Source organism: Bombina bombina, chromosome 5 (assembly GCF_027579735.1).
Source record: "Bombina bombina isolate aBomBom1 chromosome 5, aBomBom1.pri, whole genome shotgun sequence".
NCBI lineage: Eukaryota > Metazoa > Chordata > Amphibia > Anura > Bombinatoridae > Bombina > Bombina bombina.
Window position 1 is genome coordinate 107,200,021 of NC_069503.1, and position 24,200 is coordinate 107,224,220.

A 24,200-nucleotide genomic window follows, 5' to 3' on the forward strand; every position below is an offset into this window, starting at 1 on the left:
TCACATCTAACCGGCGCCACTGCGCATGTGCTAGGATGCTATGGAGCGTCGCAAAGGACAAACATATAAAAGCAATCACCAAAGTATTCACCAACATATTGTGCACAGTATACGCAATGCAATCCACAGGAGATGAGCGGAGAAGTATATATATAATATAACAACAAGCACTCAAAAGTGTCCTAGTAGCGGACTTCCAGCTATGTCAAGCATGATATACTATGTCTAAACCATACTTAATACACTTGAGCATTAATGTCAACATAACAGTGGCACTCAATGGTATCCTAGTAACGGACAAACATCTATGTTAAGCGCTATTCACTAAGTCTGAATCACACTGCATAAAAGCATTACCTATTTAGCCATCCATAAACTGTGCAAATGAAATATGCAATCAATCTGATGTAATAATTCTAAATGGCATAGGCTATACAAAGATTACATTATACATCGTACTGTCCGTAAATGTGTTATACTAACCTATCAGCACGTACATAATCTAATGGCAATGATCCAATATTAAGCAACCATTAATGTACTATAATATCAGGACTAGTGGTAATATATTACATCTATCAATCTTAAATAAACCACAAAGATCCTAAGCCAATTCATAATATCGCCTATGGTACATAGTGTTCCATCCTTCCTACTGGATTCCATAGAGCTGATCAAATTACTACAATCCTGGCATGACTATTCGTTGGATGATGTGCTGCTCACAATGGATGTGACCAGTTTATATACTATAATTCCACACGAACAAGGTATGACTGCTGTTTGCAAGCATCTACTAAGAACCCCTTACATTGGTCCCCCGTTGATGTCATCATGCAGTTATTGGACTTCTGCTTGAAGTCCAATTACTTCAAATTTGAAAAATACTTTTTCCTACAGATCTCTGGCACAACGATGGGGTCGAATGCAGCCCCATCCTTTGCCAATTTATTTATGACATTTTTTGAGATGGAGGAAACAGACCTGTTCAAGGACATGAGGGTCAAACTCTTTAGGAGATATATAGATGACCTCTTTATATTCTGGGGTGACTCTATTGCAGATCTCCACCTGTGGTTTGAGGATTTGAACAAGGTGAACAACATTCGTGGCTAATCATAGCATATAACACACATGCATAAACATATTGCTTGATTCTAGTATGATAGTATATATGGCGGTACATAGAAAAGTAATGAGCGCTTTGGCACTCAGTCTATTGCCATAAGATTAGACTAAGTATACTACCATTATTGTGTGTTAAAGTCCTTGAGTATATGTAGCCTGCAACATGAGCTGTTAGTTTTAATGTTCTGAGCCACAGCGTAGCAGATAGTTGTTACTAATAGCTACAAATTGTTACCACTGAAGGTTAAATTATAATAGTTACCATATACTATACTTTGGTTATATGGTAAAATAACACCTGTTTTCGTATTTTGGCGTTTAACTAACTGTTAATTATAATACCCTATACCACTCACCTAAGGGTAACAATGTATGTGAACTGTTAGTTCAGTTTAGCGTTGTGCTAAAGTTATTGTTGGTCATAGCCACTCAGGTGCTAGTGATTGCTCATTTTTAACCTGGTTACTCAGCATTGCTAAGAATGGTATATTAAAGTGCTGTTACTATGCTTCCGTTGATAACACTGTACCTCTTAGAATATTATAACGTTAAGTAAAGCCACATAGCCTTGCAAGACGTATATATGGTGTTTTGTGCTCAAATCAGTAGAGCGTGGTTAATTGGTAGTACTTGAATGAAGCGGTACAGGTTTCTCCTTACTCTGATACAAACAAAGTCATTGGATTAAACACTTTATATCAGATATAGACCACAATGGGCATCTAATCAAGCCCCATTATTAAGATTGCCCCAGTTGTAAAATTAACACTACAGCAAGGTTATGGTAGCCTAAGGCTCGCTAAAAACACAGGAGCTTCTAGGACTCCTCACCAATGCCCTAAAGTCCCTTACATGTTTTGCCAAAAAATGGCTTTCTCAAAGGGTAAGCGTGCTGCACTGTAGTCGGCTATTTAAGGCAATTTGTATCACGCCCCCAATGGGCGTGTTAGTATCCGTCAGCCAATCTGACTCCGATTAGTCCCTGCTTGTCTTGATCGGGTTGTCTGGATGAAAATTAACCTACATTTTATTAAATGTTAATGGTGGAATAGCTAAACGATGTTGAAGGATTCCGATATTGTTATTATCCTAATGTTTGATACTGGTTGTGGTGGAAAATATATATGCCCCACTTCTAAACGGATGTAATATGACTATAATGATAAGTTAGCCTATGTGTATCTGTTCCGTAACAACTTGTGTTACTTCAACAAATATAATATAATATGTGGTTTGAATTGTTCTAGTGTAACAGTATATTTACTATTTATTTATTTCCGTTCTGTGAATACCATACCATATGGTATTCACAAAACGGAAAGATATAATAGTAGACTAATAGTTAACACTCTCTAAAGATATGACCCAACCGATCAAGACAAGCAGGGACTAATCAGAGTCAGATTGGCTGACGGATACTAACACGCCCATTGGGGGCGTGATACAAATTGCCTTAAATAGCCGACTACAGTGCAGCACGCTTACCCTTTGAGAAAGCCATTTTTTGGCAAAACATGTTAGGGACTTTAGGGCATTGGTGAGGAGTCCTAGAAGCTCCTGTGTTTTTAGCTATCCTTAGGCTACTATAACCTTACTGTAGTGTTAATTTTAGAACTTGGGCAATCTTAATAATGGGGCTTGATTAGATGCCCATTGTGGTCTATATCTGATATAAAGTGTTTAAAGGGACACTCAATCAAAATTAACCTTTCATTATTCAGATAGAGCAGCCATTTTAAACAACTTTCCAATTTACTTCCATTAACTAAATGTGCACAGTCTTTTTATATTTAAACTTTTTGAGTCACCAGCTCCTACTGAGCATGTGCAAGAATAAGTGTGTATGCATTTGTGAATGGCTGATGGCTGTCACATGGTACGTGTATGCATTTGTGATTGGCTGATGGCTGTCACATTGTACAGGGGGAGTGGAAAAGACATAACTTTTAAAATTGTCAGAACAAAATCTACTACTCATTTGAAGTTCATACTAAGTGCTATTGCATTGTCTTGTTATCTTGCAATTGTTGATTATGCAAATCTACTGTGTTGACTGATCATTTAATCCAGAGCTTTCCAAACTTTTCATGTTGGCGACACACTTTTTAGACCTACATTATTTCGCGACACAGTAATTCAGTTGTACTAGCAAACAGGAGGTTAAACTAACTTGTTTTAAGAGATACAAACACATACATAAATTATATATTAATGAAATGTATTTACAAGTAATAGTATGTATGTGCAAGAATTTAAAAAAAGTTTAAAAACACCAATAGCTACTTACTATTTTAATGGGATGTATGAGGTTGATGGGATGAACACAATTTCGGAATATTTGGTGGAATATTAGATAAAGACATTCACATTTTATCATCAAGCATTTTTAAGCTTCCCCTTCCTATCCATATATTAAGAGCAGGAGCAGCAATGCACTACTGGGAGCTAGCTGCAAAAAAAACCCCACTGACATCTGACTTCAGCTCAGCGTTTAAGCTGCCGCCCTCAGAGCTCGTGAGTCCAATTGACTACTGCCCACGCTGCAAACACACTGCTATCCCACTCACTGACTACACATGCAGTCACTAGCCAATTAAGGAACCTACACGTGCAGTCAGGAGCCAATGTGCCACCAATGGGAATAGTTTCAGTTCCCACTGAGCTGCGCCAATAGGTTAAGATGATCTGTGACCCCCTAGGTATCAATCACGTGTCAACTATGTGATATGCGTAGCAGGCAGGTGGAAAGTCAGAAACAAAAAAATAAATAAATTAAATTTAAAAAAAAATTGTGCTGAAGCAGGGACACACCTACACACTGTTGCCGACACACTAGTGTGTCCCGACACACAGTTTGGAAAGCACTGCTTTAATCCAATGACTTTGTTTGTATCAGAGTAAGGACAAACCTGTACTGCTTCATTCAAGTACTACCAATTAACCACACTATACTGATTTGAGCACAAAACACCATATATACGACTTGCAAGGCTATGTGACTTTACTTAACGTTATAATATTCTTAGAGGTACGGTGTTATCAACGGAAGCATAGTAACAGCACTTTAATATATCATTCTTAGTAAGCTAGTAACCGGGTTAAAAATTAGCAATCACTAGCACCTGAGTGGCTATGACCAACAATATCTTTAGCACAACACTAAACTGAACATAAATTTTCACCCTTAGGTGAGTGGTATAGGGTGGTATTATCCCATAGGCAGAACTTTTTTTCATTTTCTGCGATCAGATTTTTTTTAGTGAAAAATTTTCTGCAGTGTCTTTAAGAAGCTGGTGTTGATTACTCAGTGTGCATGAGGACAGGTTGATGTACAGCCTTTGTATATACCATATACACACACATACCACCAGGGCCGCCACTAGAAATTTTGGGGCCCCTGACTTAACCATTGATCAGGGCCCCCCCCCCACTTGACATGTGCAATTTTTGACCAAGTGACTAAAACGTATATGCACTTTATTCTTAAGTGTCTATTTAAACTTGGAAATGTTGTAAAGGTAGTAACATACAAACGCACACACACACTCATACACTGAAACACACACACACTCATACACTGAAACACACACACTCACACATAAGGATTCACATATAGACACTCTAGCAGACACGCAAAGAAACACACAAACACACTCAGACACAGACACCCAAACAGACACTCAGCACTTGATTACATTGACCTGACAAGTAATGAGGTAGACTACAGTTTTGAAAAAAAAGGAGATTTAGAAAACAAAATATGGAGTTCTGATTATCTTTTTGTAAAGGAAGATGCCAACTAAATGATGACAACAGCATGCAGTGGCTGAAAGGAAGGCCCTGAACTGCCTAAACAATAATTTAAAGGTTAAATGGTGGATTGATGACTTCCGTAAAGGTCTCATTATTCTCAAAGTCTGTAGAAAGATGTGAATGGACACACACACACACACAAACTCAAACTTGCACATACACCCAAGGAAACGCCGAAAGAGACAGCCTCAGAAAACACACAGACATATACACACATACACACACAGAGACACCCACAGAAAACACACAAATACATACACACACAGAGAGACAACCACATAAAACGCAGAAAGACATACATACACACACCCTCACTGAGACACCCACAGAAAACACAGAAAGACATAGACACGCCCTCACAGAGACACTCACAGAAAACACACACCCTCACAGAGACATCCACTGAAAACACAGACATACACAACCACCCTCACAGAGGCATCCAGAGAAAATACACAAAAGCAAACATACACACATCCTCGCAGTGACACCCATAGAAAAAAGCTCAAAGACATATGTGCACACCCTCACAGACATCCACAGAAAATGCACGAAGACATACACACCCACCCTCACAGAGAGACCCACAGGAAAAAAAATACATACACATTCATAGAGACACAAACCAAAGCACAAAGACATAAACACAGACACCCACAGAAACACTCACAGGAGGAAACATTTATGCACCTTGCATCCCCTAAATCAACAGTGTGGGGCATGATAAAAAAAAAAATCGCAGAAATTAAGAGATCACTTTTTAAAGAATCATATTTGTAAATGTGTAAACAAAAATAATTCTGTGAATTCAAAATTGTACATTAATAATCTGGGTAGATGGCTAAATGAAGAAAAGTTCTTTTAAAATGTTGACATATGTTTGTTTGTTTTTTCCCCATTTTCCCCAACCAAGAGCACCACTTTAAATATAGTGTACAAATGTTCCCATCTGTCAGCTGTACTTATGGATTTTGAAAATGCTGTATTCTATATGGTCTTGGTGGAACCATAAGCTGTGGTACTCATACCATTAGATCTGGTTAAATGCAGGATTTAGGCTTTTTGGTATGTATTTCAAAATTAAAGGGACAGTCTAGGCCAAAATAAACTTTCATGATTCAGATAGAGCATGTAATTTTAAACAATTTTCCAATTTACTTTTATCACCAATTTTGCTTTGTTCTCTTGGTATTCTTAGTTGAAAGCTTAACCTAGGAGGTTCATATGCTAATTTCTTAGACCTTGAAGGCCACCTCTTTTCAGAATGCATTTTAACAGTTTTTCACCACTAGAGGGTGTTAGTTCACGTATTTCATATAAATAACACTGTGCTCGTGCACGTGAAGTTATCTGGGAGCAGGCACTGATTGGCTAAACTGCAAGTCTGTCAAAATAACTGAAATAAAGGGGCAGTTTGCAGAGGCTTAGATACAAGATAATCACAGAGGTTAAAAGTATATTATTATAACTGTGTTGGTTATGCAAAACTGGGGAATGGGTAATAAAGGGATTATCTATCTTTTAAAACAATACAAATTCTGGTGTAGACTGTCCCTTTAAGTCAGCTGTAGTGTAAACTGAACAGTTTTAAGTTAACCTGTCTTATTTCAAACACTGAGCAATCTTCGTCTGAGAGTATAACATGTTATGTAGATGTAAAAATCTTAGATAAAATGCTTCCTTGCATCTGGAAAGACCTTGCATAAAGGGGCAGTAAACTGGAATTTAATATATATATATATATATATATATATATATATATATATATATATATATATATATATATATCATTGTCAAATAATCATAAATACACTGCTGCTAAAACAAATTGTTTTAATGGACCCCTGGCCCCACCATACAACTACTACCACACTGAAATTACAATCCGAAATGCACAAATAAATAAAAAACATTTGCTAAGCAAGTCCTACCTCCTCTGCAAATGAAAGTGATCTGCCGTGTGACTCAGGAACACACTGTACAAACAAAGTGCCAAGTCTGTCTCACACTGTGCATAGTGGTTTAGTGCACACTCAGAAATCCTCTCAAATGCTAATACTTTACTCCTTGTAATAACATTTCCCATACTCAATTAGCACTCTGCTGTAGTACCCACTGGTGGCTGCCAAAATAAAATAAAATATATATTTTTTTAAGTTCTTGCCTCATGGGGCCCCCCTGGCCCATTGGGCCCCTGACAAGAGTCACCCCTGTCACCCCCTGATGGCGGCCCTGCATACCACACATACCACACACACACACAATATACACACAACATACACACACGTGCACACACACATACACAAACACACACACACCATATACAAACACCATACACACACACCATATACACACACCATACACACACACCACATATATATATATATACATACACACACACACACGCTATATATACACACACACAACATACACACACACACAACATGTAGTGTTGTGCTTACTATACACACACAACATACACACACACACCATATACACACACACACACACACCATATATACACACACACACACATCATATACACACACACAACATATACACACACAACATACATACACAACACACACACCATATATAGCCTTTCAGTATGAATCGCCTTTTCTTATTTTTCACTCTGATAAGGTAGTTCTGCGTACTGCCTTGGGTTTTATTCCCAAGGTTGTTTCTGATAAGATATTAATCAGGAGATTGCTGTTCCTTCTTTGTGTCCTAATCCTTCTTCTCATAAGGAGCGTTTGTTGCACAATCTGGTCGTGGTTCATGCATTGAAATATTATTTGCAGGCAACTAAGGATTTTCGCCAGTCTTCTTTATTTGTTGTCTTTTCTGGGAAGCGTAAGGGTCAGAAAGCTACGGCTACTTCTTTCTTGTTGGTTAAGGAGTGTTATTTGCTTGGCATATGAGACTGCTGGTCAGCAGCCTCCTGAGAGAATCACGGCTCATTCCACAAGGGCTGTTTCATCTTCTTGGGCCTTCAAAAATGGAGCTTCTGTAGATCAGCTTTGCAAGGCTGCGACTTGGTCATCTTTGCATACTTTTTCAAAATTTTACAAATTGGATACTTTTGCTTAAGCAGAGGCTTCTTTTGGGAGAAAGGTTCTTCAAGCAGTGGTGCCTTCTGTTTAGGTTTCCTGTCTTGTCCCTCCCTTATCATCCAAGTCCTCTAGTTTGGGTATTGGTTCCCAACAGTAATTAAGATGATCCGTGGACTCACTGTGTTATTAGAAAGAAAGCATAATTTATCCTTACCTGATAAATTTATTTATTTCTTGACACAGTAAGTCCATGGCCCGCCCTGTATTTTTCAGACAGTTTATTTTTTTATAAACCTCAGGCACCTCTGCACCTTATATTACTTCATTTCTCTTTTCCCTTTGGTCGAATGACTGGGGATTGTGGGTAGGGGGGAGTGATATTTAACAGCTTTGCTGTGGTACTCTTTGTCTCCTCCTGCTGGTCAGGAATGATATTTCCAACAGTAATTAAGATGATCCTTGGACTCACTGTGTCAAGAAATAAATAAATTTATCAGGTAAGAATAAATTATGTTTTGGTTCTCAGTTGGCTTCAGTTCTTCAGTAATTAAGATGATCCGTGGACTCACTGTGTCATTAGAAAGAAAGCATAATTTATTCTTACCTGATAAATTTATTTATTTCTTGACACAGTAAGTCCATGGCCCGCCCTGTATTTTTCAGACAGTTTATTTTTTTTATAAACCTCAGGCACCTCTGCACCTTATATTACTTCCTTTCTCTTTTCCCTTTGGTCGAATGACTGGGGATTGTGGGTAAGGGGGAGTGATATTTAACAGCTTTGCTGTGGTGCTCTTTGTCTCCTCCTGCTGGTCAAGAATGATATTTCCAACCGTAATTAAGATGATCCTTGGACTCACTGTGTCAAGAAATAAATACATTTATCAGGTAAGAATAAATTATGTTTTGGTTCTCAGTTGGCTTCAATCATTTTAACTATCACTGGAGGAGGAACGGAGTTCTTTTGCCTCAGGATAAAAGATCTAAGGGTAAATCTAAAGCTTCTAATCATTTTCGTTCTTTTCCACAGAATAAAGAACAGAAAACCAGTCCTTCCACCAAAGACTCTGGTTCCAGTTGGAAACCTTCTTCAAGTTGGAATAAGTACAAGCCTTTTAAGAAACCAAAGCCAGCCCCCTAGTCTGCATGAAGGTGCGGCCCTCATTCCAGCTCAGATGGTGGGGGGCAGATTAAAATTATTCCAAGACATTTGGACAGATTCTGTTCAAAATCATTGGATTCAGAGTATTGTCTCTCAAGGGTATCGAATAGAATTCAGAGTAAGACCTCCTGTGAAAAGATTTTTTTCCCTTTAATGTTCCAGCAAATCCAGTGAAGGCTCAGGCTTTTCTGAACTGTGTTCCAGATCTAGAGCTTTCAGGGGTAATCATACCAGTTCCCTTTCAGGAACAGGGTCTGGGGTTTTATTCAAATCTATTCATTGTACCAAAGAAAGAAAATTCATTCAGGCCAGTTCTGGATCTGAAGTTTTTGAATCGTTTTATAAGAGTCCCAACTTTTAAGATGGTGACTATAAGGACTATTCGGCCTTAGACTTACAAGATGCATATCTTCATATTCTGATTCATCCAGACCACTATCGATTTCTGAGATTCTCTTTTCTAGACAATCATTACCAATTTGTTGCTCTTATATTTGGTCTAGCGACAGCTCCAAGATTTTTTAAAGGTTCTCGGTGCCCTTCTCTCTGTAATCAGAGAACAGGGTATTGCAGTGTTTCGTTATTTGGATGATATCTTGGTACTCGCTCAGTCTTTACATTCTACTGAATCTCACACGAATCAACTAGTGTTGTTTCTTCAAAGACATGGTTGGAGGATTAATTTACCAAAAACTTCCTTGATTCCTCAGACAAGGGTCACCTTTTTAGGTTTCCAGATAGATTCAGTGTCCATGACTCTGTCTCTAACAGACAAGAGATGAATGAAATTGGTTTCAGCTTGTCAAAACCTTCAGTCTCGATCTTTCCCTTCAGTGGCTATGTGCATGGAGGTTTTAGGTCTTATGACTGCAGCATCGGACGCAATCCCCTTTGCTCGTTTTCACATGAGACCTCTGCAGCTTTGTATGCTGAATCAATGGTGCAGGGATTATACATGGATATACATTATACATGGATATCACAATTGATATTCTTAAATCCCAACGTTCAACTCTCTCTAACAAGGTGGTTAGATCACCATTGTATGGTTCAAGGGGCTTCTTTTGTTCATCCTACATGGATGGTAATCACAACAGATGCAAGTCTTTCGGGTTGGGGAGCTGTCTGGGGATCTCTGACAGCACAAGGGGTTTGGAAACCTCAAGAGGTGAGGTTACCAATAAATATTTTATAACTCTGCTAAAGAGAGAACCATATATTTGTTTTTAGACAGACAATATCACAACTGTGGCATATATCAATCATCAGGGTGGGACTTGCAGTCCCCTAGCTATGAAAGAATTATCTCAAATACTTTCTTGGGCGGAATCCAGCTCTTGTTTAATTTTTGCGGTACATATCCCAGGTGTAGACACTTGGGAAGGGGATTATCTCAGCCGTCAGACCTTACATCCGGGGGAGGGGTCTCTCCATCCGGATGTGTTTTCTCAGATTGTTCCTCTTCCAAGAGTGATCTCCAAGATCATCATGGGACAATTGTTTGTGTTTCTGGTAGCACCAGCGTGGCCTCACAGGTTTTGGTATGCAGACCTTGTTCGGATGTCCAGTTGCCAGCCTTGGCTACTTCCTTTGAGACCAGACCTTCTTTCTCAAGGGTCATTTTTCCATCAGGATCTCAGATCGTTAAATTTGAAGGTATGGAAATTGAACACTTAGTCATAGGGGTTTCTCTGACTCAGTGATTAATACTATGCTACAGGCTTGTAAATCTGTTTAAAGGAAGATTTACTTTTGAGTTTGGAAGACCTATATTTCATGGTGTTCTTCTCATAAATTCTCCTGGCATTCCTTTAGAATTCCAAGAATTTTACAGTTTCTTCAGGATGGTTTGCATAAAGGTTTGTCTGCAAGTACTTTGAAGGGAATAATCTCTCCTCTTTCTGTTATATTCTGTTTATTTCACAAAAAGATTGCTAAGCTTCCTGATATTTACTGTTTTGTGCAGGCTTTGGTTCATATTAAGATTGTTATTAAATCAATCTCTCCTCCTTGGAGTCTTACGGCTAGATTTAGAGTTTGGCGTTAGCCGTCAAAACCAGCGTTAGAGGCTCCTAACGCTGGTTTTGGGCTACCGCTGGTATTTAGAGTTGTGTAGGTAAGGGTCTAACGCTCACTTTCCAGCCGCAACTTTTCCATACCGCAGATCCCCCTACGCCATTTGGGTATCCTATCTTTTCAATGGGATCTTTCTAACGCCGGTATTTAGAGTCTTGGCTGAAGTGAGCGTTAGAAATCTAACGACAAAACTCCAGCCGCAGAGAAAAGCCAGGAGTTAAGAGCTTTCTGGGCTAACGCCGGTTCATAAAGTTCTTAACTACTGTGCTCTAAAGTACACTAACACCCATAAACTACCTATGTACCCCTAAACCAAGGCCCCCCCCACATCGCCGCCACTCTATTAAATTTTTTCAACCCCTAATCTGCCGACCGCACACAGCCGCCACCTACGTTATACTTATGTACTCCTAATCTGCTGCCCCTAACACCGCCGACCCCTATATTATATTTATTAACCCCTAATCTGCCGCCCCCAACGTCGCTGCTACCTTACCTACAATTATTAACCCCTAATCTGCCGACTGGACCTCACCGCTACTATAATAAAGTTATTAACCCCTAATCCTCCTCACTAACCCTAAAATAAATAGTATTAACCCCTAATCTGCCCTCCCTAACATCACCGACACCTAACTTCAAGTATTAACCCCTAATCTGCCGACCGGACCTCACCGCTACTCTATTAAATTTATTAACCCCTAAAGCTAAGTCTAACCCTAACACTAACACCCCCCTAAGTTAAATATAATTTTTATCTAACTAAATAAATTAACTCTTATTAAATAAATTAATCCTAATTAAAGCTAAATACTTACCTGTAAAATAAACCCTAATATAGCTACAATATAAATTATAATTATATTGTAGCTATTTTAGGATTAATATTTATTTTACAGGCAACTTTGTATTTATTTTAACCAGGTACAATAGCTGTTCAATAGTTAATAACTATTTAATAGCTACCTAGTTAAAATAATTACAAAATTACCTGTAAAATAAATCCTAACCTAAGTTACAATTAAACCTAACACTACACTATCAATAAATTAAATAAAATACCTACAATTATATACAATTAAACCTAACACTAGACTATCAATAAATTAATTACATAAAATACCTACAAATAAATACAAATAAATAAACTAACTAAAGTACAAAAAATAAAAAAAGAACTAAGTTACAAAAAATAATAAAATAATTTACAAACATTAGAAAAATATTACAACAATTTTAAGCTAATTACACCTACTCTAAGCCCCCTAATAAAATAACAAAGCCCCCCAAAATAAAAAAATGCCCTACCTTATTCTAAAATACAAATAGAAAAGCTCTTTTACCTTACCAGCCCTTAAAAGGGCCTTTTGCGGGGCATGCCCCAAAGAAAACAGCTCTTTTGCCTTAAAAAAAAACATACAATACCCCCCCAACATTACAACCCACCACCCACATACCCCTAATCTAACCCAAACCCCCCTTAAATAAACCTTACACTAAGCCCCTGAAGATCATCCTACCTTATCTTCACCACGCCGGGTATCACCGATCGGTCCAGAGGAGGCTCCAAAATCTTCATCCAAGCCCAAGCGGGGGCTGAAAAAGTCCATCATCGGGCTGAAGTCTTGATCCAAGCGGGGGCTGAAGACATCCATCATCCGGGCTGAAGAGGTCCATCATTGGGCTGAAGTCTTCTATCAAGCGGCATCTTCAATCTTCTTTCTTCCAGAGCCATCTTCTTCCAGCCGACGCAGATCCATCCTCTTCTACCGACGCCTACTCGCCGAATCAGCCAATCGGAATTCGAGGGACGCCATCTTGGATGACGTCCCTTAAAGGAACCGTCATTCGTCGGGAAGTCGTCGGCCAGGATGGATGTTCCGCGTCGGCGGGATGAAGATGGAGCCGGAAGAAAGAAGATTGAAGATGCCGCTTGATAGAAGACTTCAGCCAGATCATGGATCTATTCAGCTCCCGCTTGGATCAAGACTTCAGCCGGATCATGGACCTCTTCAGCCCCCGCTTGGGCCAAGACTTCAGCCGGATCATGGACCTCTTCAGCCCCTGCTTGGGCCAAGACTTCAGCCGGATCATGGACCTCTTCAACCCCCGCTTGGGCCAAGACTTCAGCCGGATAATGGACCTCTTCAGCCCCCGCTTGGGCCAAGACTTCAGACGGATCATGGACATTTTCAGCCCCCGCTTGGGCCAAGACTTCAGCCGGATCATGGACATCTTCAGCCCCCGCTTGGGCTTGGATGAAGACTTCGGAGCCTGGACGGATCGGTGATTACCGGCGTGGTGAAGACAAGGTAGGGAGATCTCCAGGGGCTTAGTGTTAGGTTTATTTAAGGGGAGTTTGGGTTAGATTAGGGGTATGTGGGTGGTGGGTTGTAATGTTGGGGGGGGGGTATTGTATGGGTTTTTTTTACAGGCAAAAGAGCAGAATTCTTTGGGGCATGCCCCGCAAAAGGCCCTTTTAAGGGCTGGTAAGGTAAAAGAGCTTTTTAATTTTAGAATAGGGTAGGGCATTTTTTATTTTGGGGGGCTTTGTTATTTTATTAGGGTGCTTAGAGTAGGTGTAATTAGCTTAAAAATGTTGTAATATTTTTATAATGTTTGTAAATTATTTTTTTATTTTTTGTAACTTAGTTCTTTTTTTATTTTTTGTACTTTAGTTAGTTTATTTAATTGTATTTATTTGTAGGGATTTGTATGTAATTTATTTATTGATAGTGTAGTGTTAGGTTTAATTGTAACTTAGGTTAGGATTTATTTTACAGGTAATTTTGTAATTATTTTAACTAGGTAGCTATTAAATAGTTATTAACTATTTAATAGCTATTGTACCTGGTTAAAATAAATACAAAGTTGCCTGTAAAATAAATATTAATCCTAAAATAGCTACAATATAATTATTATTTATATTGTAGCTATATTAGGGTTTATGTTACAGGTAAGTATTTAGCTTTAAATAGGATTAATTTATTTAATAAGAGTTAATTTATTTAGTTAGATTTAAATTATATTTAATTTAGGGGGGTGTTAGTGTTAGGGTTAGACTTAGCTTCAGGGGTTAATACATGTATTAGAGTAGCGGCGAGGTCCGGTCGGCAGATTAGGGGTTAATAATTGAAGTTAGGTGTCGGCGATGTTAGGGAGGGCAGATTAGGGGTTAATACTATTTATTATAGGGTTTTTGAGGCGGGAGGGAGGCGGATTAGGGGTTAATACATTTATTATAGTAGCGGTGAGGTCCGGTCGGCAGATTAGGGGTTAATTATTGTAGGTAGCTGGTGGCGACGTTGTGGGGGGCATATTAGGGGTTAATAAATATAATATAGGGGTCAGCGGTGTTAGGGGCAGCAGATTAGGGGTACATAGGTATAATGTAGGTTGCGGCGGTGTACGGAGCGGCAGATTAAGGGTTAAAAAAAATATGCAGGTGTCAGCGATAGTGGGGGCGGCAGATTAGGTGTTAATAAGTGTAAGATTAGGGGGGTTTAGACTCGGGGTGCATGTTAGGGTGTTAGGTGCAGACTTAGGAAGTGTTTCCCCATAGGAAACAATGGGGCTGCGTTTGGAACTGAACGCTGCTTTTTTGCAGGTGTTAGGTTTTTTTTCAGCTCAAACTGCCCCATTGTTTCCTATGGGGGAATCGTGCACGAGCACGTTTTTGAAGCTGGCCGCGTCCGTAAGCACCGCTGGTATTGAGAGTTGCAGTGGCGGTAAATTATGCTCTACGCTCCTTTTTTGGAGCCTAACGCAGCCATTCTGTGAACTCTAAATACCAGCGGTATTTAAAAGGTTCAGGGGGAAAAAAAACAGCGTTAGCTACGCGGGTCGTTACCGACAAAACTCTAAATCTAGCCGTTAATTTGGTTTTGAAGACTTTGCAGGCTCCTCCTTTTGAGCCTATGCATTCTTTGGATATTAAACTACTTTCCTGGAAAGTGTTGTTCCTTTTGGCCATCTCTTCTGCTAGAAGAGTTTCTGAATTGTCTGCTCTATCTTGTGAGTCTCCTTTTCTGATTTTTCATCTGGATAAAGCTGTTTTGCAGACTTAATTTAAATTTCTTTCTAAGTTTGTGAATTCTACCAACATTAATAGGGAAATTGTTGTTCCTTCTTTGTGTCCTAATCCTACGAATTCTCTGGGCAGATCCTTACATCCTTTGGATGTTGTATGAGCTTTGAAATGTTATGCTGACGCTTCTAAAGATTTCAGAAAGACTTCTAGTCTGTTGTTTTTTTCTGGTTCTAGGAAAGGTCAGAAAGCTTCTGCCATTTCTTTGGCATCTTGGCTAAAGCTTTTGATTCATCTGGCTTATTTGGAGGTGGGTCAGCCCCCGCCTCAGATAATCACAGCTCATTCTACAAAATCAGTCTCCACTTCTTGGGCTTTTAAGAATGAAGCTTCGGTTGATCAGATTTCTAAAGCAGCAACTTGGTCTTCTTTGTATACATTTACTAAATTCTACCATTTTGATGTATTTGCTTCTTCTGAAGCAACTTTTGGTAGAAAAGTTCTTAAGGCAGCTGTTTCAGTTTGATTCTTCTGCTTATGTTTTTAAGTTTTTTTTTTTTGTTTTTTTTTAAATGTATGAGAAAAACTTTATTTTTTGTGTGGATTTAATTTTTTCAGCAGAAAATGGCTGTTTTTATTTTATCCCTCCCTCTCTATTGACTCTCCTGTGGATTTCCACATCTTGGGTATTTCTATCCCATATGTCACTAGCTCATGGACTCTTGCCAATTACATGAAAGAAAACATAATTTATGTCCCTTGAATTCCAATTGGTTTATAGAATTCTATCAGCCAATCGGAATTAAGGAGAGACAAATATTATTGGCTGATTGGATCAGCCAATAGGATAAAGCTTCAATCCTATTGGCTGATTGGATCAACCAATAGGATTGAGCTCGCATTCTATTGGCTATTCCAATCAGCCAATAGAATGCAAGCTCAATCCTATTGGCTGATCCAATCAGCCAATAGGATTTGTCCTGCCTTTATTCCGATTGGCTGATAGAATTCTATCAGCCAATCGGAGTTCAAGGGACACCATCTTGGATGACGTCCCTTAAAGGTACCTTCATTCAGTAAGAAGACTCCGGATGAAGAGGATGCTCCGCGTCGGATGTCTTGAAGATGGAGCTGCTCTGCGTCGGATGGATGAAGATGGAAGAGGCCGTCTGGATGAAGACTTCTGCCCGTCTGCAGGACCACTTTGCCCGGCTTGAATGAAGACTTCTGCACGTCTGGAGGACTACTTCGCCCGTCTTGAATGAAGACTTCTCCAGGTAAGGTGATCTTCAGGGGGTTAGTGTTCGGTTTTTTTAAGGGTGTATTGGGTGGGTTTTAGTGTAGGGTGGGTTTTAATGTTGGGGGGGTTGTAAAAATTTTTTTACAGGTAAAAGAGCTGATTAAGGGCTATTTGTAATTTAGCATAGGATAGGGCTTTTTTTTTATTTTGGGGGGGCTTTTTTATTTTGTTAAGGGGATTAGATTAGGTTTAATTAGGTTAAAAAAACTAATTTGTTTTTTATTTTTTGTAATTTAGTAGTTTTTTTTGTAATTTAGATTATTGTATTTAATTTTGATAATTGTATTTAAAGGAACAGTATACACTCATTTTCATATAACTGCATTTAATAGACACTACTATAAAGAATAAGATGCACAGATACTGATATAAAAATCCAGTATAGAATTGTTTAAAAACTTACTTAGAAGCTGTCAGTTTGGCTCTGTTGAAAAGGTAGCTGGAAAGCCCACTGCAAGTGACAAATAAGACACTCCCCCCCCCCACCCCCTTCTTTTGCATATGAAAAGACCCTTTACACAAACAGGAGTAAGCTGGGAAAGGTAGCTGACGGTATTCACATAAAACTTTGGGGCTTGGTTAGGAGTCTGAAAATCAGAGCAATGTTATTTAAAAATTAGCAAAACTATACATATATTTTTTAAAAAAACTTTATGGGCTATATAAATAGATCATCTACAAAACATTTATGCAAAGAAAAAAGGAGTGTATAATGTCCCTTTAATGTAGGCAATTTATTTAATTGTAGTGTAGTGTTAGGTGTTAGTGTAGAACAGGTTAGGTTTTATTTTACAGGTAACTTTGTATTTTTTTTTGCTAGGTAGTTATTAAATAGTTACTAACTATTTAATAACTATTCTACCTAGTTAAAATAAATGCAAACTTGCCTGTCAAATAAAAATAAACTGTAAGATAGCTACAATGTAACTATTACTTATATTGTAGCTATGTTAAGGTTTATTTTATAGGTAAGTATTTAGTTTTAAATAGGAATTATTTCTTTATTAATACTAATATTTATTTAGAATAATTTAAATTATTTTTAAGTTAGGGTTAGATTTAGGGGTTAATACATTTATTATAGTGGCAGCGATGTTGGGGACGGCAGATTAGGGGTTAATAAGTATAATGTAGGTGTCGGCGATGTTAGGGACGGCAGATTAGGGGTTAATAAGTATAATATTAGGGTGTTTAGACTCGGGGTTCATGTTAGGGTGTTAGGTGTAAACATAACTTTAGTTTCCCCATAGGAATAAATGGGGCTGCATTATTGACCTTACGCTGCTTTTTTGCAGGAGTTAGGTTTTTTTTTCAGCCGTCTCTCCCCATTTTGCTTGCACGGGCAATCAAAACCAGCTTACCGCTGACTTAAGCGGCGCTGGTATTGAAGTGCGGTAAGTTACGCAATGGAGCTTAACGCTGCCATTGTTCCAGCTAACGCACGCAGACTTGTAATACCGGTGTTAAAAAAAAAAGTTGTGGTGCAAAAATTTGAGCGTTAGCACCGCAACTCATAATGCGGAAAACTCGTATTCTAGCCGTTTGTTCATAATTGAATTATTTATATTTATTCTGTTAAGATGGACCAAGACTGTGTTATAGATTACAGATGTCCTTTATGTTTGAGTGATAATATTGAACCACCAATCCCTTTTTGTTCCTCGTGTATTGAGAGAACATTAGATTTTAAAGATAGACTTTTTGAGCCTATATTGTCTAAGACGTATGCTGTCCAGGAGTCTTCTGACAATATTCAAAATATGTTGCATTTTTCCCTTTAGGTGTCCCAAATTTTAGTACCTATTAATTCAGTGCCCTGCACTTCCTCTCAAGCTCCGTCTGGGGTCTCTTTGCAAGACATTGTCCTCCGCAGTTTCTGATGCATTGTCTGCTTTACCCATGCTACAGAGAAAGTGCAAGAGGAAGTCTAAAGAATCAGTGCATAAGGTGTCGGACTCAGTAATGGCTATTCTGAATATTCCCTCTCATAGATCTGATGAGGAGGATTCTTCGGTGGCATCTGACTGTGAGATCTCAGATTCCGACAGTGTAATTCCTTCCTCTGATGCTGAGGTTGTATCCTTCAGGTTTAAGCTAGAGCACCTCCGTTTACTACTCAAGGAGGTTTTGGCTACTCTAGACGACTTTGACACTACTGTCGTTGTCAACCCTAAAAAGTCTAGTAAACTTAACAAGTATTATGATGTACCTTCCATTTTAGAATGTTTTCCCATACCAGATCGGGCTACAGAAATTATTGTTAAGGAATTGGGAGAAGCCTGGTATTCTCTTTTCTCCCTCTCCTATTTTTAAGAAGATGTTTCCCATTGATGACTCTATCAAGGAGTCTTCTTAGACAGTCTCCAAGGTGGAAGGGGCAATTTCCACTTTAGCTAAGAGAACTACAATTCCTATAGAGCATAGCTGTTATTTTAAGGATCCTATGGATAAGAAACTGGAGGGTTTTCTTAAGAAAATGTATGTTCACCAGTGTTTATAATGGCAACCTGCGGTGTGTATTGCTACCATTTCTAGTGCGGCGGCATACTGGTTTGATGCGTTGTCTGATTCCATTCAAACAGACATTTCCCTTGAAGATATCCAGGACAGCATCAAGGCTCTTAAATTGGCCAAGTCTTTTTTTTTCTGATGCTTCCCTTCAGGTTATCAAATTGGGAGCAAAGATTTCTAGTTTTTCCATTTTGGCTCGCAGAGCCTTATGGTTGAAATCTTGGTCTGCAGATGTGCCGTCTAAGTCTAAGCTTTTGGCTATTCCTTACAAGGGTAAGACCTTGTTTCGCCCATCTTTGGCTGAGATTATTTCTGAAATTACAGGAGGAAAAGGACATTTCCTCCCTCAGGATAAGAGAAATAAGCAGAAGCGACATTAGAGTAATTTTTGTTCTTTTCAAAACTTCAAGGGTAAACCTTCCTCTCCCTCTACAAAACAGGAACAGTCCAAGCATTCCTGGAGACCCAACCAATCTTGGAATAAGGGAAAGCAATCCAAGAACCCGCTAATGATCCAAAGTCAGCATGAAGGGTCTGTCCCCGATCCGGGACCAGTTCTTGTGGGGGTCAGATTTTCCTTTTTCGCTCAGGCTTGAGTTTGGGATTTTCAGGATCCTTGTGTGATGGACATCATGTCCCAGGGATACAAACTAGAATTCAAGACTTTTCCCCCCAGGGGCAGATTTCTCCTCTTAAGATTATCTGTTGACCAGATAAAGATAGGTGTTCTTACGTTGTGTTCAGGATCTATCCGAAATGAGGGGTGATAGGTCCTGTTCCAGTTCAGGAGCAGAGGGTCTGGGATTTTACTCCAATCTGTTTGTGGTTGCCAAGACAGAGGGAACCTTCAGACCAATCTTGGATCTCAAGAGTCTAAACAAATTCCTCAGTGTACCGTCCTACAAAATGGAAGTTATTCATTCCATTCTTCCTTTAGTTCAAGAGGGTCAATTTATTTGGGTATTAAGGATATTACAGCAGCAGCAAAATATGGGGAACATTTATTGTTCTTAATGAAATAAAAGTTAAATAATTTTACCAGCGATGGGACAATTTGCTGCTGAAGGATCCTATAAAATTTGATAGGAAGACAGTCTGGACCTGCAGCCTTGTTAGTTTTGGCTGTCATAATTGCCGCAAGAGTCTCCTCTTCCGTTATAGGAACATTGATCTCTGACAAAATTTCGGTAGAGATTTTAGGGACCTGAATTTTATTCCAAAAGATTTTCATCTTATCTACTTCATGTTCCTCTGCTCTATATAATTCCGTAAAATAGTCATAGAAGAGTTTAGTAATATCTGCATTATTAGTGAATCTTTCAGTACTGGTTCTAATAGCTGTTATGCTATTTCTATTAATGATGCAAGAAAAGACAGTGCCTCATTGTGCAAGTAGGTTTCGTAAGAAGAAATCACAGTGGAAGTGAAAACAAGTGAAAATATACTCACAAGGGTATTGGCACCCTTATTGAAAGTGGTGCGAATAGGCAGACTGACGTTTTAACAGCAGTCAGTACGCTGTGCCAGGTTAACGTCCGAGTTCCTGAACAAACGTCTGTGGGCTCTCCTCCACAGATCGAGTCCGAATCTTCTATAGCTGTGCTGTGGAAAGTAACAGCGTGCAGCTGCTCTCCGTGTGTAATCCACGCTGGTAGCTGGTAGCTAGAAAGCCGTCCTCGACAAAGCTACCCTCGGTGAAAAAGTCTACTAGTAGTAGAAAACTTGGCAGGCAAGGGTAAAAAAGCCAAATAATTGGTATATAAAAAAGTAAAAACACTTTATTTAAGGTGAGCTTTAACGCGTTTCTCGGCCACAAGCTCCTGGCCGTTTCATCAGAAAAGGTGTAATTTCTATTAGTAGCTTTAGTCAGTCTAGCCAAAAATTTGGCAGATCTGCCAGCAAAGCCTCCATAGAGAGCTTTTTGTCTTTGTACCTCTAATGTGGTCTTTTGTTTAATAAGTACATCACGTGCCGACTTAGCACTTATGTATTTCCGCCAGTTAACCATAGACCTCTCACCCAAATATGCTCTATATGCGTTCTTTACTTGATTAGACATCTGAGATTCCTGTTGTCTGATTCTTCTTTTAAGCTTACACATATATGCCTTGATCTTGCCTCTTAACACAGCTTTCGCTGCTTCCCAATACACTTCAGGTCTGTCTTTATAAACACTATTATAGCTATCATATTCTCTCCATTGATTGCCCAACCAGTTATGAAATTTAATATTATTCAATAAGTATTTTGGGAAAAAAATAGTCTGATTAGCAGACATATTCGTCCGAACTGGGTTAAGTGTTAATGTAATCACTGCGTGATCCGAAATCATTATATCTCCAATGTCTGTTTTCCACTCTAGACCAATCAAGGGCTCTGCAATCAGAAAAAAATCTAATCTGGACAAAGATTGTTGACCCTTCGAGAGACACGTATAGGATCTCAAATAAGGATTCTGTGAGCACCAAATATCTATTAAGCCCAGTTGAGAACATAATTTCTGCAAAATATGAGTTTTCCTATCACGTGTGACCGTAGGGACTTTATTAGCTCTATCCAGGATAGGGTCCGCTATTAAGTTAAAATCTCCTGCAACTTTAAGATTTTGGCCTGTAAATTTGTATAGATATGACACCATCTTATCCCAGAATTCTTTATCTATTTTATTGCCCTTCCAGATCTATAACAGAAGATTCTATTCTATATTCTAGGTTTTTATTAAAAAGGATTGCCACTCCTTTCTTACGTGCATTATAGGGGGCAGCAACAACCTCACCTTCCCAGTTGGTCTGAAGTTTCAGAATTTCAACCACTTTTAAGTGAGTGTCCTGTAAAAAAGCAATGTCTGGTTTCATTTTCGCTAGATGCTTAATTATTGCTTTCCTTTTTATTGGGGAGGTTATGCCCCCTACATTCCAGTAGGTCAATTTAAAAGTAGCTGACATAGGCCGTACGTAATAAAAAATCTAACAATCCTATTCTGTACAGTATAGAAAATAAAAAGGTGGGAGAAGGGAAGGAGGAGGGGGAAAAAAAAAATAAACCCCAAAACACAGCTTCACATTCCTGTACATATAAAAAAATCCAAAACCTAAAAAAAACAATATACTCCATTCTTAAACTTACACAAAGACCGCTGCTCCATAACCTGTCCGCCTGCTCTGAGCAGGCGGACAGACATCGCCGGAAATTAACCGGATCGGGTTGAATGACACCTCCCTGCTGGTGGCCTATTGGCCGCAAGTCTGCAGGGGGCAGCGTTGCACCAGCAACTCTTGTGAGCTGCTGGTGCAATGCTGAATACGGCGAGCGTATTGCTCGCCGTATTCAGCGATGTCTGTCAGACCTGATCCGGACTGTTGGATCAGGTCTGACAGACATTGATAACTAGAGGCCAATGTCCCAATACAACTTTCCTACTGTATGATATATACTCATGGGATGCCCATCTCTTTACACAAGGCTGTCACTTCTTTGCTATTATTTAATGTATAGGCGATATCTGCCTTAACAACTAAACGTTTGGCAGGATAAACCAGTCTAACACTGCATTCTGCTTTCAGAAACTTTGCAAAAAAAGGGCGACATTATGTTTTTTTTTAGCCACAGTCTCGGAGGAAAAGTCTTGGAAAATCAAAATTTTATGAGTATCAATATAAAGGGGATTCAGTTTCCTATAATGCTTCAAATATAACACCTTATCTTGATAATTCATAAATTTAATGATAATGGGTCTTGGTTTTGACTTAGTGTTATTTTCTCTAAGTGCGCCAGTTCTATGGGCTCTCTCGATCAGAAAGGGTATAGGGGGAGGGGGGATCAAAAGCGCCTGAGGTAAAGTGACAGAAGCAAAAAGTAACAAGTCTTGGAAATCAGCTGTTTCAGGAAGGCCAATAACCCTCAAATTATTACGTCTTGACCTGTCTTCAAGGTCCTCTATCTGAGCTTATAACTGGGAAATGGCCTTACCCTGAGCAGTTGTAGCTGAGCCATAGCTATTTAATTTGTCCTCCACGTCAGACACTCTTGTTTCCACCTCCTCCATTCTAGCTGTAAATTGTCTAATCTCATCCGTCAGATTAGATATCTCTGCTTTTATTTCGTGCTTAATTACATCCAGGTGAGGTGCCATCATTTTGGCCACTTCCACAGCGAATTCTGACATATCATTAACACAAAAATTGGCTGCTCTGCACTCTTGTGAAGTATCAAGGGACCCGTCTATGTTTTTAGTATTGCCTCGCTTGTCTTTTTGTTTTGGCGGCATATTAGGTGAAGAACCTTTCTGATAAGAAATAAATCTGTCCATTCACTACAGTGAGGTTGTGACTTATAGTGTGTAGGGAATTATCTAGTGTCTTTAAAGTGTATCGATAGTCCCCTAAAAGCAAATAACTATAGTTATATGTATACATGCACAAATCTACATACGTGTTAAAAAAAAAAAAAAAAGTGAATACGGGCTGCGCTAAGCCAAAAATATCAACTAAGGTGAAATATTTTACGTGAAAATACAAAAAATGGATCTGGATTGGACCCTGTGTAACGTGTTTAAGGAAAATAGATGCCTGCAAAAGTCTCTGACACTGCGGTTCTTACCTAATACTACCCTACATTCGACCCCTTCTTTCCTTTTCTTTCCCTTTCTCTTTTAAGATTAAAGATAGCAGGCCCTCACTTAAAGTCTGAACTTCTTAATTCAGAAAACCACTAGTTACTTTGCAAACTTAAATATAGTCATGCACTACATACCTAGGCCTTGCTACTTTAGGGGCTGATACTGAATTGGAACATTTAGAAACATTTGTATCAAAAAGCAATTACTCACTAACAGCCTTTCCCCTTTCTGATTCCTTACTACTTCCTCCCCCTCTCGCCAAACTCTTCCTTTGCTTACATTGAGATTTACACTAGTTACATGCTTCACAGGAAGTTAAGTAGAGTTTAATTACATTCAAACAGCTGGAAAATATACAATATCTTGCACATAAAAACAGACAAACAATTTTTGTTAATCCTATGTGGTTTCCTGTGATTAATTCATTTTTAAGGTGCACAAAACTAGTTTTATAGTACCACCTGGTACAGATATAAAGTAATCAGTTTAGGGTAAACTTTAAGAAGGCC

The 24,200-nt window shown here is 38.9% G+C and overlaps 1 protein-coding gene across 1 annotated transcript in view; it reads left to right on the forward strand.

Moving 5' to 3' along the window:
- The window catches only part of LOC128661366 (zinc finger protein 850-like), a 305,244-nt gene that overhangs the window by 87,447 nt on the left and 193,597 nt on the right, over window positions 1-24,200 (forward strand). The gene's annotated exons all lie outside the window — the stretch shown is intronic.